The sequence below is a fragment of the Crocodylus porosus genome, unplaced genomic scaffold (assembly GCF_001723895.1).
Source record: "Crocodylus porosus isolate Cpor-Errol unplaced genomic scaffold, CroPor_comp1, whole genome shotgun sequence".
Classification (NCBI taxonomy): Eukaryota; Metazoa; Chordata; order Crocodylia; family Crocodylidae; genus Crocodylus; species Crocodylus porosus.
In genome coordinates, this window is record NW_017728886.1 from 127,656,007 (window position 1) to 127,673,424 (window position 17,418).

Below are 17,418 nucleotides of genomic sequence, written 5' to 3' on the forward strand. Positions count from 1 at the left end.
CAAAATAATTGCCCACCCATGAGCTATGGTAATTACAGGGGCAGAGGTTTGTTAGGCCTCTACAGTGCCAGGGATCTATAATTCAATTGCACCTGAACAGATTAATCCTTCAGAGTATTGGCCTGCGGCCCAGCCCACCCTGAGGCACACTACTATTAATGAAGACAAAGTAAGGGTTAATAAGCAAATCTGTATTATAAACCAAAGGTATCAACAACCATAACAACATGAACTAATCAACAACCATTTAACAGAACACTACATACAAATGTGTACAGAGAGCAGTACTGGCCTGTCACCAGTGGTGGCAGCCAAGAGCACTGACACCCAGGCTGCAGGGCCTGCTGTCAGATCCCTGTGAGTTCTCATAGGCTCAGGACTTCCTCATTCTCAAGGTTGTCCTGAACCCAGTTTAGTCCATTCCCAGGATTTGCTTCAGCAATTTCACACTATCTGGGGGTTTTCTTAAAACCTTTACCTCCAGGACCGTGCATAAGCATCCCAGCTTTAACTTTTTTTTTTCTTTAGTTGAAAAAAGTACAAAAGCTCAGTCCAGATGTATCCTCAGGATTCAAAATGCCTTAAAAATATTTTATTTTCATCTCATGGTTTATTAATCCTTGATGTTGGCACAATCAAATTTGTTTTAAAAAATCTAAGTGAATACATTAGTTTGAAACTCTACTATAGTAACTGCAAGGCAAGCCAGCACAGAAATTAAATCATTTTGGATAGCGCTGGTATCAGGTAAATATAATACAGTGCAATTAGATTACCCTTTTAAAAAAACAGAGGATTTCTTTGCCAGCAGATTTCATCACTTCTCACTCCTCCAATTTGATAGCAAAGATAAAGATCTCTCCAAAAAGCCCATTACAGATACTACTTTAGTGGATACCAATTTTCAAACGCATCAGTAAACAAATCTGTCACCAAGGAAATCTCCATCTCTAATCTCCTAAAAGTAATAACCACACTGCAGAAAACAGATACAGTACTTACTCAAAAGAAACTGAAAGCCACTTAATGTTAAAATATATATGAAAATCCTGGTCTAAGTATTCACAGTCTGTTTTTGAAAGCACCAGCAACTCACACCTGAAAGTTGTCTCAATAATTACCCAGAACAATATACAATAAAATAGCCAAAAAACTGGAAGTCAGAGCACCAGGCTGGGAGTTAGAAAATCTAAGTTCTGCTCCCAGCTTTGTTACTGACCTTGTCAGTTTTAATAATATGTTTTTTGTTACTGCAGCTATCTTACTATGCATGCTTTGTAGATAGTCATAAATACATGAAGCTGGGGAGAACTCAGGAGGTCACCTCATCAACTTAAGGCACAACAAGTAGACCTAGAATATCCCTGAGAGATTTGTCTCCTACCTATTTGCCTTGCCTCCAGTGACTGGGACCCCACATGCTCTCTAGTTAGCCAGTTCCCATTCTTAAATATCCTACAGTTAAAAAGTTTTTCCTAATATTTTACCTAAATCTTCCTCTGGTAAGCCTGTTATTCTTGTGCTATCTGCACTAGACCCAGAACAATTAATCAGTATTATCTTTTAACAGTCTTGTATGTATTAGAAAGCTGTTATCATGAACTCTGAACTCTCAGCTGATTATCTAAACTTCGCTTAAAGTTCAGTGCCCAAAACAGAACACAGAACTCCTGCTAAGGCTTCAGAAGTGCTAAGCAAAGTGGAATAATTTCATCTCACATTTCACATGTGATATGCCTATAAATGGATTCCAGAGTAACGATTTGTGCAACTGCATCACATTAGTCACTGGAATTCAGATGGTGGGTATGTGATTCATACAGTTGCAACATGGGATCCCCAGGCACAGGACACAAAATGGACGCTTGACATATAAAATGGAAACTTGACATAACTTTGGTTCACTTACAAATACAGGCCTAAACCATACGATATCCATATGAAACAATAAAAATCAATACAAAGAGGATAATAATACAATATACAACAGTAAAAATCAATACAAACCCAAAAATTATACAATGTAAAACAGTGGATATCCCAGACCAAACACTTCCTATCAAAATAAAAATGTTAAAGCTTATCCTAAGTCTGAGCTCACTTATACTTATCTATAGGGAATAGAGGGGGAGAGAAAAAGTCAGAAATGGCTGTGGGAGGGGAGGGAATGCATATCTATCATATGTGTGTATATATATATGTGTGTGTGTGTATATATATATATAAAAAATGTATGTATGTATTAAAAAAAGAAAAACTGGGGTTTTTGCCACAAAATAGTCCTCCCATTTTGATGACAAAGTATTGATAACTTCTATTTGAATACTATTTTTTCAATGGCGATTTCATTTAGATTTTATTCCCCCAGTCTGCTTATGAAAATGTAATTTAAGACTATCAAAATCCTTGCTAAATCAAGATACATCCTGTCTACTGCTTTCCCTAACCACTAGGTAATTTATCCTTTCAGAAAAGGAAATTGGATTTGTTTGTCATGGTTTATTCTTGTGAAATCCATGTTATCTGCTAGGTCAGGGATCAGCAGCCTTTTCCCAGCTCAGGCCAAAACCTGTGACCTGACTATAGCTGAAGGCAGGATATCTCTGTCCCCACCCCCTTCCCTGACCCCACAGTGGCCAGATGCCTGAACTCACTCTCGCTGAATATTCCTGATACCTCTGCAGCAAGGAAAAGCGCATTCACAGTGGAGTTGCATGATCCACAGCCAAGAGGCGTGCCACAATGGGGACAGCACAGCTCTGTATCACCACTTCCCTGTGCCAGATCAGACCGCTTCACAGGCATTGCCAGCTGGTGGGCCATTTGCTGCCCCCCTGTTCTAAGTGTTGACAGACTGATTGTTTAAAATTTGTTTCAGTATCTTTTCAGTCCTAAAAAGTTAGGCTGACTGACCTATAATTCCTTTTGTCCTCCTTTTCCAGGATAGATACTGTTTGCCTTTCTCCACTACTGTAGAATGTTATCCATCCTTGAACAGTTCTCAAAAACAACTGCTCAGGGTTCAAAGGATGCTTTAGCCTCATGTAATAAGGATACGGCAAATAACATGAGGCCTTTCCAACCTGAATGCATCTAATTTAATTAAATATGAATAACTGTAAGAACAATGGGACAATGGAATGAAAGCTAAGAAATCTCCTTTGGAGGTTTTCAAGAAAGTACTGGAGAACTGTGATTCTATATTGTGATTCTTTGTTTTTGTTTATTCCATGTTCTGGCCTGAGTTCCTACTCCCTTTTTGTTGCTGTTAAATGTTATCTTGTAAATGCAGTCAACTGTGGGTACCCCTAATCTAAAAGGTGTACAGAGGAATTCAACCTTACCTAAACTACCTTGCTTGCTGTTAAAATGCGATGAGCATGAATTCTTCCTAACCTCATGTTTGCTGATCATCAGTAATTTTTTCTAAAAACTGAAGTAAAGAAAGCACTGAACATTCATGCCTTAGATGTGCTCTCCATTATTTTTTCTCCTTCCCCATTTAGAAACAGTCCTATTTTTTCTTCTTTCTCTTAGTTTTAAAATATTTATAAAACTTTTCCTCATTGCCTTTAGTTTCCCTTTCCAATTGTAATTCAAAATGTTAGAACCTGAAAAAACAGTTCAACACATTCAGTAAAAATTTACAAAATATTTTGGTTGCTACAAATTTGCAAAAAGTTCCAAGTATTTCAGTAATGGTCATCTTTCACCTTTGTTATTCACAAGGGGGGCACTTACCTGTAACACCCCATTTTGTTTTTAAAGGCCCTAGCTAAACTATTTCTTCTGAGATGCATGGTTTAGAATTGGCTACCAAATCAAAAAATACAATTCTTGAAAATAGTCTTTTCCCTTCTTTTTACCTTATGAAATTCCTTTTTGTTTTGTGTGGTGTTTTAAATATCTCTTCTTTGAATCCTTCCAGACATGATGATACAGGAAGCTGAAACAAAATGAGTTGGAAAGTTCTCTACTTTGGGAACACCTAGCTCCACTCTTTGCTATCAGAGTGTGAAGAGTATGACTCCTTGTTCTCAAGTATGCCACTCAGCAAATACCCTGGACATAAGAACAAGAATAACATAGTTAAGCGTATAATCTACTTTATGCTGTGTGGTAAAATACCTACTTGAATTATTGGCCAGGAAGTTACTGCACTTGAGTTTTAATTCATTTGAGAAATGCTTAAAACAAAACCTGGGACCATTACTGACTTTTGCCCTCATCTTACCTCGGGCTTATCTATTATCCTGTGCTTATCTACGATAAGTTGGTGGCTTCACTGGGTTCAATTCAGCTTCTCCCAGGTGTACAATTTAAGTCCCTACATAACCACATGATTTCAGATCATCATTTGAAATAACTCTGTGTAAAAACTAACAAAAATGCCTAAAATACAAATCTATCAAAAGCTCTCCTGGTAATAGTGCCTCTTTATGATGATATATATCAAGTATCTTGTCCACACATTTATCCAAAGAACAAACACCCACCTTAAATTTCAGTGGTTCTGTTAAATTTTTATTTTCATTTTTCTTGAACCATCTCAACAATACATACAGGAGAGCTTTCTCAAAGTTTATTTATACAACTGTGAATTCTGTGACGGGGTTTATTGTTATGGATACTGTTTTACAGCTACAGCTTGGGACAGAGTTAAAGTAAAGTATTTTTTTACCTTAGCCTACATTTGGAGCATTTTTTAAGACTTTATTATTAGTAATATGGTGACAGGCAAAATGCGTGACATGGGTGCTTGTGCAACTGACTGTCTCTGTCTTGGGGCAGTTGATTGTCTGTTTAGCAAGGATTGTCTAATTAGTAAGGATTAACACCTACAAAACCTAAGGAGAGGAAATAATCAATACAGACAATCAACTGCCCCAAGACAGAGACAGTCAGTTGCACAAGCACTCATGTCATGAATTTTGCCCCAGAAGCCCTGCACCTATCTCCTTGGCAGCTTAACACACACACTGTCACCCATGTCCCGAGTTTTGCTTGTCTGCAGCTTGAGGTGCAGTTTTCCCCAAACCCCTGCTTGAATCTCCTTGAAACTTGGCAGGCTTTGTGGTCTCAGCAGGGGCCACCACCCCTGCAGTTTTCACCCCCCTATAGTGTAACATGTGACGTGAGTTTTGCTTTCAAGAATTTGGGGTGCAATTCCCCCCAAACCCCTGCACCTATCTCCTTCAAACTTGGCAGGCTTCATGCTCTCAGCAGAGGCTACGACCCCTGCAAGTTTCATCCAAATCAGACAAAAAACAACGAAGTCATAGATATTTCATTGATTCCCCATTATATCCTGTGGCCGGATCTCCAAAGCAGCTCCAAACTTTTCCAAAGCAGTTCAGAAGCTCTGAACCTCTTCGGAAAGCCTAAAGAAGCCAGCACTTCCGTGCAGACATGCTGCTTCAGCGTCCGAATCTTCTCCGAATCCGAAGCATGGTCCGAAGCCTCACACAGCCCTACTATATAGTGACTTGGTGTACAGAAAAGCAAATGACAATGTACTAAACAAGCAGAAAATCCAGCTGTGCTGCACTGGTATCACATAGCATCTAATAAGCCTGTTGCTCTTTCCCTAACTAATGGTAATACTGTACCTCATTCCATGGATAGTTTTAATAAAATCAGTAGGAATATTTGCATAGCTGGTACCATTCCACTTCACATGCTTAGGTCAGGGGCAAGGAGTATTCTGCGTAACAAAGCAAGGCAAGATCATAAGGGAACCAACACCCATGTCACCAGCATAAATGTCTTTAATCAAGCATAGGCTGGCCGTGATAAAATATCCAGTCACTTAGGCAGGGTGATATTCAATTAGGTGTGGTATCATGAATGCATTTTCATAGAGGTTTTCATTAATTATTCTATTTATTATGAGTTTCCATTAAATTGTGACTTTGATACATGCCTAATATCTGAAGTAATACATCATTTTCCTGCCCAGCATACAATCTGGAAAGTACAGCGTGACTCTCTGAGACTACAGTTTCACACTGCTCAAAGGAAGACATAACCTGTACCAACTTTGTACTGCACCATATGTTGCTTAGTGCAACTGAGCATTCTCCACTCCAATTTGCCCATTTTGTTGCCTCAGAGAGGGAGTGTTAGCACTGCAAAGATTGCTTGTCTCCCACACAGAGCATATCTGACCTATTTTTAAAAAACAACAACTGACAACTGTCGTTCATAAACATAGATGCTCCATGCAAGAGAATGCGTTGATTCTCCCTTTATAACTCAGAACCATGTGGGCAGAATTGAAAGCAGGGAGTAACTCCACCTGCCACATTCACAGAATCATGGAAGCAAGTGTGTGTAAGAAGGGGGTCAGGATATCTACACCTCACCCCATCCCTTCTCATACTGGTCTAAAGAAGACCATATTGAACAGTTAATGAGTGGATGATGGAAGCAGTGAGGAAGTACCTGATAGGATGGAGGTTTTGGTTGAGGAAGGTAAGAAGAATCTCAGAGGTTGGGAGGAGGCATTCCTGTGTGCCTGAAGAGGTGAAGGTTGGCAGGTGTCAATGGATGGATGGAGTAAATGGGTGGAGGGATCACTGATTTACTGATGATGAGGGAGAGAGCAACGTGCTGGAAAGATACTGTATTTCATGGTTGTATTCAAGATCTGAAAACAAGGCTTTAAAGTTCATTCATTTTTAAATTCACTAAGAGTGTTAACACAGATGAGAGGGAATGATTTAAGCATCTATGCTGCCTTTTTTTAATAGCTAGACTCTGTGACCATGGGGAGAAATCCCAGCATTAATAGCTCAGCCCTTCCTTCCTCTGCCACTTAACCAGTCTTCTCAAGAATGGATACAAGGGATGTTTAGGTGCAAGACCTGGAAACAACATCAGTAGTAGAGAAGATAGTAGAATCACTAATCAGAGAGACACCAGAGGAACACCCAGAAAGTTAGTGTGTAATTAGTGACAATTAGCATCAAGCCACAGAAAGAAGTTTATGCCTGACAGATCAAGCAGATTTTTTTAAGTAAAATAAAATAGAACAGCAGCTGTGGTTATAATTTACCTGGTATCTTAGAGAGCTCTGATACAGAAACACACAAAAGCCTAATCTATAAAGTCAGTAATTACACTGTAGGGGTGAACTAATTATGTGGATAAAGAACTAGCTTGGAGAGCAAAGACAGAGGGTAATTGTGAAAGATAACAGTCTGGGTTACAGGAATGTGATTAGCTGAGTACCACTGAGATCAAAAATGGAAGTGGCTTTGCTCATAGCAAATGCATAGGAGAAACAATATGGTGGTAAGGGAATGGAACATGTTTGTAACATACTATTGGGCAAAGAATCAACAAAAGGGAAGAGAGCAGTAAATATAAAGAAGGTCTTGAGTAGACAAGAAATGACAGGGCATTCAATTATACAATTCAATTAAGAAAAAATATTGTAATAAGGACTCAGGCAAATAAGGAAAAAGGAATCATTAATCAGGTTCTTTTACTGGCCCTATGAGAGTGCTCTCTAAACACCTTGACCATCTACAATGGGCAGAAAAAGTACTGGCAGACTATGTAAAATATAATCCTAAGACTTTTGGCACTATGAGCTGAATGACCATCCAGAACACAGCAACTTAAATCTCCTCTTCAGTGTGTACCTAATTTTTTTGTAATTACCTTGGAACCTTAATTATTTTTGTACCAGGTGTCAGTTCAAAGGACAATATTTTTTTTCCAGAGTGTGAGGAAAATCTCTTCAATTAGTTTTAAGTAACATCTATATTTTTCAAACGTCTAACATTACATTTTTAGATCGGCAGGGCTACAGAGAAATAGGTGATGTGCAAACCTTGAAACTTGGCATAAACATTGTCTTTATTTGATTGGTTCTGTTACTTTGTTTAGGTTAAAAACTGCTTTAAACTAAACAAAATTGGAAGCATTGAACAACTGTAAACTGATCATACACTGCTGATATTTTAAAGGTCTATACTTGTGCACTTAGCCTTAAGGGGGTGTGTAGATGACATGGGAGTTAATGTAGACCACCCAAAAATTTTAATGCAGCTTTTAATGCAGTGAATTTTGGTTCCATGACACAATGCTTTCGAGTCAGTTAAGCCCCACCCCCCCATGTGTCATTCCCCACAGTAGAATGAGTCAGATGCCAATTTACACTCTAGAATGTCTTTCCTAATGTATTACAGCAGGATGCACATGTGAATCACCCAGGCTCTCATTGGGCAGTCCTGACTCTCTGGGAGTCCTCCCTGGGCATGGTCACAGTCACCCCAAAATCCTTGTCACTTGCACCCATCTATGCTAATTCGGTATGGTCTTTCTCAGTCATCAAATGGAGATGGGCACAAGCCTATATCATAAGAGTAGCGGATGGGGCTGTGATATCATAAGAGTAGAGGGTGGGTTTGTTGCCACCTGGTTGAAAGGCAATTGCTGCTATTTGGTGGTAGTGGTGAGCTCTTCTGTCTTTTTGGGGGTGGGAGGAGGGCTGGACTACATTTTCCAGAATTCCCAAGTTCATTAATCTTCATACAGTTTCCAATGGGAAACCTTCTTGTTCCCTGGCCAGGTACAGTACACAGTCAACCTCTTTGTGTAGGTGTCTTGTGAACTGTTTTACAAATGTTTTTTGAATGTTTTTCAAAATGTGGGTTGCTGTTGGGCTTATTCCTTGGGGGGTCATTCACATGTGTGTCATGGTCCATAATGCCCCTGTCCCCCCAAACCACTCACAGTTTGGAAAAGCAGCAAATGCCTAGCCCAGTCCCAAGTTACTGCCTCTTCCCCTAACCCCTTCCCCCCGCTTCCACCCCGTGCCCACAACACTGTACACCCCTGTAAACAGACACAGATTTTAAAGTGGAAAAAAAAATGAAGGATTTTAGAATAAAGCACTCCCAGGTGTTGGTCTCAGCAATGTATCCTCTAAGACAATCGTGCACAAAGCTGCCCGATCAGCCTCTCCTTGAGGATATCTCCTCAGTCCCTGTGCTGCTGCCCCACATCTCTGTTGTCCTTCCACTGCCTGTTGCGCTGCTTGTTCCCACGAGTCTTGAAAAACTCAGTGGCTCTTGCAGATATTGTGCAGCACGCAGGCTGCCACAATAAAGGACATTAGATTTTTTTGATCCATGATAAGCCAGCATATAAGTGCCCTCTATCATCCTTTCAGTTGGCCAAACGCACATTCCATGGCCATCCTGCAACTGCTGAGGTGGTAGATAAAAGCCAGCTTCTGTGGGTCAGTGATGTTCCCTCCATAAGGCTTTATGAGCCAGGGCTTTAGGGGGAAGGCAGCATCTGCTAATATAACAGTGGGAATGGTAACACTGCAAATCACTCTCTCCTCCATGTCAGGTGCTTAGTGTCCTTTCTCCATGAGGGCAGTGTTGAGAAATCACCGAGTTCAGACATGGGCCTTTGCATCCCGTTGACATTCACTGGCCTCCTTCCCCTCACAGGCTAGAACCAGTCAGCATAATTGGTCTTTCTCACTTATCTCACCTGCTACAACTTTGATGACTTAAGGGGGAGGGATTGTGGCTCCCCAACCCAACATTGACTGGCACTTGCCCCAATGCCAGATCAAAATTTCTTTGCAAAGGAAAATAAAGTAAACAAAAAAAAACCTTGCTGTCCACACAGTGTTTCCTCTTCTGTTGCAAGGAACTCAGAGGCAGCCTCTCTCCTCTCCTTGCCTTCACCCCACAAGCGCTTGATCGCCAGTGCAGAGAGCAAGCAGGGGTTTTTCTTCTTCACTTGCAATGATCGATGCCATGCCAGTTCAAATGACTGCCCATGACAGCCAATTAACACGGCAAAAAAGGTCTCTCTCCTCTCTTTTTTTTTCTCTTTAGGTGTGAGCTCCTCTGAGCTTGCAAAACCAAGCAGGTCTCTTGCCCCTTTCCCAGGGATGTCAGTTTTGGGCAGTGGATGGATGTCCACCCTACTTGCCCACACTGTCCTCTCCCTCTACATTCCCTCCTCTTGTCCCATCTTCCAGGACCGGAAATAGCCTCTGCTGCTTAATTAGGCCAATCCATCTCATCTCCTGAGGTGATAAAACAGATTCCATTTCCATTGACTTCTTGTGAAAGAACTGTGCCTAATGCTCACTCAGAAGCATCCATCTGTAGGATAAGTGGTGACCCATAGTCCAGGGTCCCCAACAATGTGTCCTGACAGAAAGCTCTTTTTGCTTTCTCAAATGCTTGCCTACTGGCAGTGTCCCACAGAAGAGGGCCCTTCCTCTTCCCTTGCAGCAAATCAATTAGGGGTGCTGTGATTTTCAAAAACTGGGGTATAAATCATCGATAATATCCCTCTAGTCATAAGAATGCCCTTAGCTCTTTGTGGTACAGGGCTTCTACCTTGTCAGCTAATGAGCGAATGTGTCCTTGGCCTACCATAAACCCTAGGTACTTTGTTTCGGTCTTACCCAGGACCCATTTTTTTGGATTGGCCGTGAGACCGGCTTGGCGTAACTCCTGCAACACTGTTTTCACTGCTTCTGGGTGTTCATCTCAACCTTGCATATATATAATAATATCATCTATGTAGGCGGCAACGTATGGCTGGTGTGGCGCCAATGCCCACTCGATCAACCTTTGAAAGATAGCTGTCACCCCATGTAGCCCAAAAGGCATACACTTAAATTCATATAAGCTCCATGGAGTGCCAAACGTAGTTTTAGCCCCACCTTCCCTCCTCAGTGGCACCTGCCAGTACCCTTTTGCCAAATCCAGAGTTAAAATAAATCTGGCTTGTCCCACTTTCTCCAACAGCTCACTAATCTGAGGCATGGGAAGAGCATCGAACCGTGATATAGCATTTACTTTCCTGAAGTCCACACATATCTGTAACAACCCATCAGGTTTAGCCACCACCACAATGGGGCTGCGCCATGGGTTTTGGGACTCCTGAATGATACCCTGTTCCAACATTTTAGTAATCTCTGTACCAATAGTGTTATATCTATAATGAGGGATCCTTCTCCCTTTTTCTCTAACAATTTGCCCTCCAGAGGTTATTATACAATGATTTCTCAATGGAGTTGATTGCTGGTCCACACCCTTAACCAGTCCACCCTGCAGCTCTTTGCCAGTCTTTCCAGTAATACCATTACTAAAAATCCCCCAGGCACAACTTTCCCACCACTGAGGCGAGTGTGGTTTCCAAAAACAAACCCAACCATCCCAAAGAAAACATGACACATGAATTATATGAAGGAAAAAATCTCCCCCTTTGCCTCAACCATGCCTAGGCCCTCCCCCCCCCAAGATGGCCTCCTTTGCGACCATAGCTGGGCACCCCCCACCCAATCCTGCAATGCAACAGAGAGTAGCATAGCCCAACTCAGGCAGCCAGCTAGCTGAGTCAGGCCAGGGGCCACTGATCTGGACCTGAAGGGGCCCCAACTGTGCCTGAGGGCTCCTATCTGAGGGGGCCACCTTTGCAACCATGGCTGCCCCCTCCACCCAATCCTGCTGGTTGGGACATGGTCAATAACCAGGAAGGGGGTGCAGGATGCCTCCCTCCCTCCCCCCCCCCCAGCCATCCCCCCACCTACCTGGGAGCCCCCTCCATCCCTTCCTAAGCTTTGTGCCCAGCAGCAAAGATTACAAAGGTACAATGCAATGGAGCCTACCCCAGCCTACCTGAGGGGGCCCCTTTGCAACCATGCTTACTCCCCCACCTGAGAGGGCCTCTTCCTAACTAAGCTTTGTGGGTGGGCAGGTGGGTGGGTTTCTTTCTTGCAAGAAAATGCTGGCTGCAGACTAGCACTGGCATTTTCTTGTGGCAGAGAGGATTAATTACAAGTCTTTGGCATCTCTGGCTGTTTGCACGATCAAAACCCACACTTGGAGTGGCAGAACATGAAAGTGACAATTTAAAACATCTCTGAGTAGTGTTAGTTTAAGGCGCTAAATGGTGTGAAATCCAAGGTCATACAAACACAAATGTAGCTGTGTTAATGTAAACAGGAAATTTCGTTTCATCTACACATGCCCAAGGTCATCTCTTCAATGGTTAGTGTCATGGGGACAAACAGAGGGGAAGACCCCAAAGACCCAGGGGGGAGCCCCGGGATCAGGAGCCGCAGGAAAGAATTGAAAATAACAGAAAATAAAATAAAAACTGCTTACCTGCAGCAGGATCCGTGGTGGAGCTAGAGGCGGGACCCACGCGGCACATCAGCCATGTCTTTATAAAGTTATGGCCGGCAGATGATGTCAGCTGCAGAAGCCGGCTGGCAGGGATAAAAGGGGCCACCAGCAAGGAAGAAGGGGAAATCGACGCTGGCAAGAGCACCAGCAGGTTGCTCTGGAGGCAAGGGCAACGGGAGCCAGAAGCCGATTCCCCCGGCAGGGAAGAACGCAGCAGAGCACGCAGCAAACCAGACTGCTGGCTGCCATGGGAAAAGTACAGAGCTGAGGGCAGCTCCTCCAGACTGGGAACCTAGAGAAAAGAGCAAAGGGATGCAGATAGATGCTGATGTCCATCATGATGGCCAGCGTAATCTATGGCATTAAACCAGGTGGGACCATTGAGGGCACCGGGGAAGCCAAAGAGGTACGCCAGGCAGGAAACAGGAGGCAAGGGCAGCGGGAAAGGCTGTGAACAACAGCCCTCAGTAGTGTGGCGTGGTTACGGCAAGGGATGGGTGGACAGACGCCCATGGGAGGATCGCCAGTAGCCCTAAGAAGTCCCAGGTGGGACGACGAGAGAGCAGAATGGTGGCAGAGCCTACAGTAGATACCGACCGCCCACTGAGTTGGAAATAGACCTGAGGGTCTGTACGTGTTGTTAGCGGCCAGGCCAAGGAAGGGGCCTGGGAGAGGGGACTTAAGGGTCCCTCAGATTGCATCTGTAGTTTTTTTTTGGTTTAGATTTTGTGTTTCCCACTTTTGCAGGGGTTGTAGGTCAGAGCAGGCATCCTAAGTATTATTAAGTCTCTGGAAGAGTTGCTAGCTTTTGGGGAAAGTGGCAGGCTCGTAGACCAGATAATTGACCACAGGTGGCCCATGACGTAGGCAGGGCAGACTGCATCAGCCACATAAAGGGAGTCAGGGGCTTAATGGACGGGAGCCTGGCCAGGAGAATAACTGATCCGTCAAGGCTGGGTATAAGGGCAGGGTATAGGGGAGGTGGAGCCTCAAAGAAGATCACCCGATAGCAGTCTCATCGTTGAGAGAACCCCGGTAGTCAGACACCAACCACTGTAACAAGATCCGAAGTCATGGCAGGCGAGATTGGGGAAAGACTACTCTGGGAAGAGACACCCACTTGACATAACAGTAGGGACAGACGGACGAACACCAAACATCCAGGCCCGAGCGACACATGACCAGATGTTCGAGGCCAGACAGGCACGGTTAGGTCTTCTAATAATATATTTACAGGTTCCCTCTGAACAACATGCCAGCTATAGTATAATTTTTGCATCAGCCCACTCCCAATTTATTTTAGGGATTGTTGAATGGAATGTTGGATTCCATCCTCCAGCTGATATTAAACAGATAGGTACTGAGTAGTGGAATGTTGCCCTGGATCTGATGGCAGTGAAAAGTATGCTGTTTGCTTCCCTCAGACAAGTCCTCCAGCATGTACTGGAATGGAGCCAATGTAAGGTGTTCCAGATAACGCTAAGGGTAACCAGGAATGTTTGACACCTGCACAAGCTATCTAGTGAGCCAACTGGATAAACTAAGCTAGTCCAGGCCACTCTGCATTGCACTGACACCAACTAGAAGGGAAAAGATCTGGATCAAGGGGAAGCTGTTTCAGAAGAGTTCTGTCCCAGAAAGAATGTAAAGAAAGAACAACCAGATGAACTTTGCTGTAGAAATAAGTATTTGAAATATGTCTCTAGCTGCAAAATTAGGGTATAATTTGTTCTATTCAGGACATTCCTATAACTTTCACCACTAAAGTGTATTTATACAGGACTTAAACTCAGCACCTGTTTTTGATAAGTTATGAATAATTTTTGAATATGCGGTAAAAAATTGAGATAAGTCTAGGCTGCTTTCAATGTGTGATCCAGATTCTCTACTGTGCCAATATAGGCTCCATTATAGTCTCAAACCATATATTCCTCAGCCTCAACTTAAGTTAGAGCAGCCATCTGAGAATAGTTGGAATAGAAGTACACTTCACTCCACTGCTCATATCTCTGAATTTCCTTTGTACTGGCCTGGGCATATACAGTTTTACCACCCCAGGATACTTCTTATGTAGACATCTAGGCCTCAAATCCTTAAGTGCAGAGAAAAGCCACAATAAATAAAGAGAGTCTAGCCCTGCAGCTTCCTGAAATACTTATCTTCAGGAACACAGATCTTCTGGAACTCATCGTCTAAACACAAATCATAGATAACTTGACCAACAGCAAAGGATTAGGAATGCTACTGGTTCTTTGTTTGTTTTTTTTAAAACAGAGAAGGTGCTCTATTTGTAAAAAACCTCCTATGTGTCCAATAACAATCATGGCCAGATCTGGAGTACTCTGTCCAGTTTTTGGGCCCCTATGACAACTGTACACGTTGTAGAGCTTGCTGGCACTGTCCTGAGCTCGTTTTCCTACAGGCAGTGACAGGGTGGATCTCGGCTTTGGATCACCTGGTCTACCAGGAAGCTGGTCTGTTTTCTCGCCTGGCAAGACTTTGATGATATTATATTGCTAGGAGGGAATGTCCAAGGTGATCCTACCCAGTCTCAATCCCTGTTTTCTTCTGGGAGGCTCCAAACCACCCCTTTACCCCACCCTAGCCTCTCCAGATGGCACTCGTAGTTCTCTGCAGCCAGGTCTTAATACTGCCCATCCATTTATTATAATGTCCTCAGCCACCAGGGTGACCATCGGCTTCAGTTAGATGTGCACCCTTCCAGGGCTAGCTTTGGCCTCTGCTCAAATATCCAAAGAAAAAAAAAGAAAGCATAAATCTGACTGCTCTCAGTCTCTTTGCCAGACAGTCCATGTCCTGTTCATCCGGGGTCAGGTTCTCATGTCCGAATAACAACAAAAGAAATCAGTTAGTTCAGTAACTGCTCAGCGCAGGCCTGCCCCAGCTTACTTATTAGCTCAATTACTCCCATTCAGTCCCAGTGGGATCTCTCCCATGTCCAGCAAGGCTCTAACCTGGAACAGCAATTCTTCTGACTTATTCCCCTGGATTCTCTGATGTCACTCCACTCCAGGGATTATCAGAAGCCTCATGTGTGCAGGCCCCCACCTGCCTCCTCCTCAGGGTCACACCCACAGCATTTCTCTGGCAAGTTTCACAATACTTGTCTGCAGGGACAGTCAGCTGCTCCTCTCTCTGCAGCTTGTGTGGAATTGACCACCCTCTGGGGCCGGAAATACCTCAGAGAAGCCTCCCTCCTCCAATCTGGAGTGAGATGCTGCTCCAGAAGTATGGTGATTGCTTCTCTTCCCTTCCAGTCTCCAGCTACAGTCCCACGGCCTCTCCATGCTAAAAGCATTATTTATTTTCACTTCCCCTATCTGTTGCTGCCAGCTGCTATTCTACTCCTGACCTCCCCTGCCCAGCATGTAAGCACCTTGAGGGTTTTGTTTGCCCTCCACTACAGAAAGGATGTAGACAAATTGAAAAGAGTACAGTGGAAGGCAAAGAAAATGGTTCAGGGTCTGGGACACATGACTTCTAAGTCGAGGCTGAAGGAACTGGGTTTATTTAGTCTGGAGAAGAAAAGACTGAGGTGAGATTTAATAACAACACCCTTCAACTACCTGAAGAGTAGTTCCAAAGAGGATACAGCTAGGCTGTTCTCAGTGCTGGCAGATGAGAAAACAAGGAACAATGTACTTAAGTTGCAGCAACGGAAATTTCAGTTGAATATGAGAAAGAACTCTTTCAGTAGGAGGGTAGTAAAACATTGGTACAGGTTATCCAGGGAGGTTGTGGAATCCCCATTCTTGGAGGTTTTTAAGACCCAGCTAGACAAAGCCTTGGGTGGATTGATATAGTTGGGCATAGTCCTGCTTTGAACAGGGAATTGGACTAGATGGCCTCCTGAGGTCCCTTCCAGCCCTAATTCTCCATGATTTCATGAAATGTCAGCTGTTATAGATTTCTGGCTGGCTGTCAGTTTTTCTCTGCATATCATGTATAACATGCCACTGTCTGTCAAAGCAAAGTCCAATCTATGACCATGCAAACTCTTGGGGCTAAATCAGACTTTAAAAACCCAAGCATGGGTATGGCTGCACACATGAGTCAAATCATTTGGCTGAAATCTAGACAAGCTATAAATCAAAGGCCTGACAAATCCAGGACATATCAGATAATCTATACAAGACATGAATTTTCAGATTCTCCTAAAAGTCTATCAAGGAAACCCTTGGTTTAACTCTTACATGATTGGCTGCTTCCTCATTCCTGTGCTTCCTGTGAAAAGTCAGTCAAACAGCTCCTTCCTCCTTCAGCAAATAATACTAGTTTTCTCTCCTTCCTATCCCCTCTGCACTAGGTCTCACAGACAGCAGGGCAACTGCTGCTTCCTGCAAGCTATGAAGGTTTGCAGCCCCCTCTGATCTGCTAATCTGCCTAGTGTGGAATGAAGTAACTCCTGTATTATAGAATCATAGAATCAATGAGTCAGAAGGGACATAGATCATCTAGTCCGACACCCTGCCATGGGCAGGAAGGAGCACTGGGGGTGGCAGGGGTCATAAGACCACAGCCAGGTACCTTTCCAGTCTCCTCTTGAAGATTTCCAGGGAACGCGAGGGCACCACCTCTCTGGGAAGCCTCTTCCAGGCTCTGGCCACTTACAGTGAAGTAGTTCTTCCTAATATCCAACCTAAACCTATCCTTCCTCAGCTTGTGGCCATTGTTCCTGGTGACTCCAAGGGGGAACCTGGTGAGCAGACTTTCCCAGAGTCCCTGCTGGTGGCCCCTGATAAGGTTGTAGGCAGCCACAAGATCCCCCCTCAGTCTCCTCTTGCAGAGACTGAAGATATTCAGGTCCCTCAGCCACTCCTCATAGGGCTGGTTGGCCACGGAGGCCCCCAACCATACCAGTGGCCCTCCACTGGACCCTCTCCAGGTTCTCCATGTCCTTCTTGAAGTGCGGTGCCCAGAACTGGACACAGTACCCAGCTGCGGCCCGACCAGTGCCACAAAGAGGGGGAGCAAGACCTCTCTGGACCTGTTAGTAATGCCCCTGTTGATGCATGACAGGGTGAAGTTGGCTCTGCTTATTGCTTTGTCGCATTGGCGACTCATATTCATTCTGGAGTCAATCCTGACTCCAAGATCCCTCTCTGCCTGTGTGCTACTGAGAGGGTCAGCCCCTAACCTATAACCATAATGCTGGTTCCCTCTCCCCAGGTGCAGCACTCTGCACTTGTCCTTGTTGAACCGCATCCTGTTCAGATCC